This window comes from Sinocyclocheilus grahami, unplaced genomic scaffold, assembly GCF_001515645.1.
Source record: "Sinocyclocheilus grahami isolate Dianchi unplaced genomic scaffold, SAMN03320097.WGS_v1.1 scaffold825.1, whole genome shotgun sequence".
NCBI classification, from domain to species: domain Eukaryota; kingdom Metazoa; phylum Chordata; class Actinopteri; order Cypriniformes; family Cyprinidae; genus Sinocyclocheilus; species Sinocyclocheilus grahami.
In genome coordinates, this window is record NW_015506004.1 from 207,008 (window position 1) to 207,976 (window position 969).

General features: G+C 47.1%; 1 protein-coding gene across 1 annotated transcript in view; it reads left to right on the forward strand.

The window, feature by feature from the left end:
• Window positions 1–969, forward strand: part of LOC107562488 (filamin A-interacting protein 1-like) — a 36,845-nt gene that overhangs the window by 3,280 nt on the left and 32,596 nt on the right. The window lies entirely within an intron of this gene.

Here is a 969-nt window from a genome sequence, read left to right on the forward strand (position 1 = left end):
GTGTTCTGAGCGTGTTCTCAGCGTGTTCTCAGCATGTTTGTGTGTGTTCTGAGTGTGTTCTCAGCATGTTTGTGTGTGTTCTGAGTGTGTTCTCAGCATGTTTGTGTGTGTTCTGAGTGTGTTCTCAGTGTATTTGTGTGTGTTCTGTGTGTGTTCTGAGTGTGTTCTAAACGTGTTTGTGTGTTCTGAGCGTGTTTGTCTGTTCTGAGCGTGTTTGTCTGTGTTCTGAGTTTGTTTGTCTGTGTTCTGAGCGTGTTTGTGTGTGTTCTGAGTGTGTTAGCGTGTTTGTGTGTGGGTTTGTGTGTGTTCTGAGTGTGTTCTGAGCGTGTTCTCAGCGTGTTTGTGTGTGTTCTGAGCGTGTGTTCTGAGCGTGTTCTGAGTGTGTTCGTGTTTGTTCTGAGTGTGTTCTGAGCGTGTTTGTGTGTGTTCTGAGTGTGTTAGCGTGTTTGTGTGTGGGTTTGTGTGTGTTCTGAGTGTGTTCTGAGCGTGTTCTCAGCGTGTTTGTGTGTGTTCTGAGCGTGTGTTCTGAGCGTGTTCTGAGTGTGTTCGTGTTTGTTCTGAGTGTGTTCTGAGCGTGTTTGTGTGTGTTCTGAGTGTGTTAGCGTGTTTGTGTGTGGGTTTGTGTGTGTTCTGAGTGTGTTCTGAGCGTGTTCTCAGCGTGTTTGTGTGTGTTCTGAGCGTGTGTTCTGAGCGTGTTCTGAGTGTGTTCGTGTTTGTTCTGAGTGTGTTCTGAGCGTGTTTGTGTGTGTTCTGAGTGTGTTAGCGTGTTTGTGTGTGGGTTTGTGTGTGTTCTGAGTGTGTTCTGAGCGTGTTCTCAGCGTGTTTGTGTGTGTTCTGAGCGTGTGTTCTGAGCGTGTTCTGAGTGTGTTCGTGTTTGTTCTGAGTGTGTTCTGAGCGTGTTTGTGTGTGTTCTGAGCGTGTTCTCAGCATGTTTGCGTGTTCTGAGTGTGTTCTGAGCGTGTTCTCAGC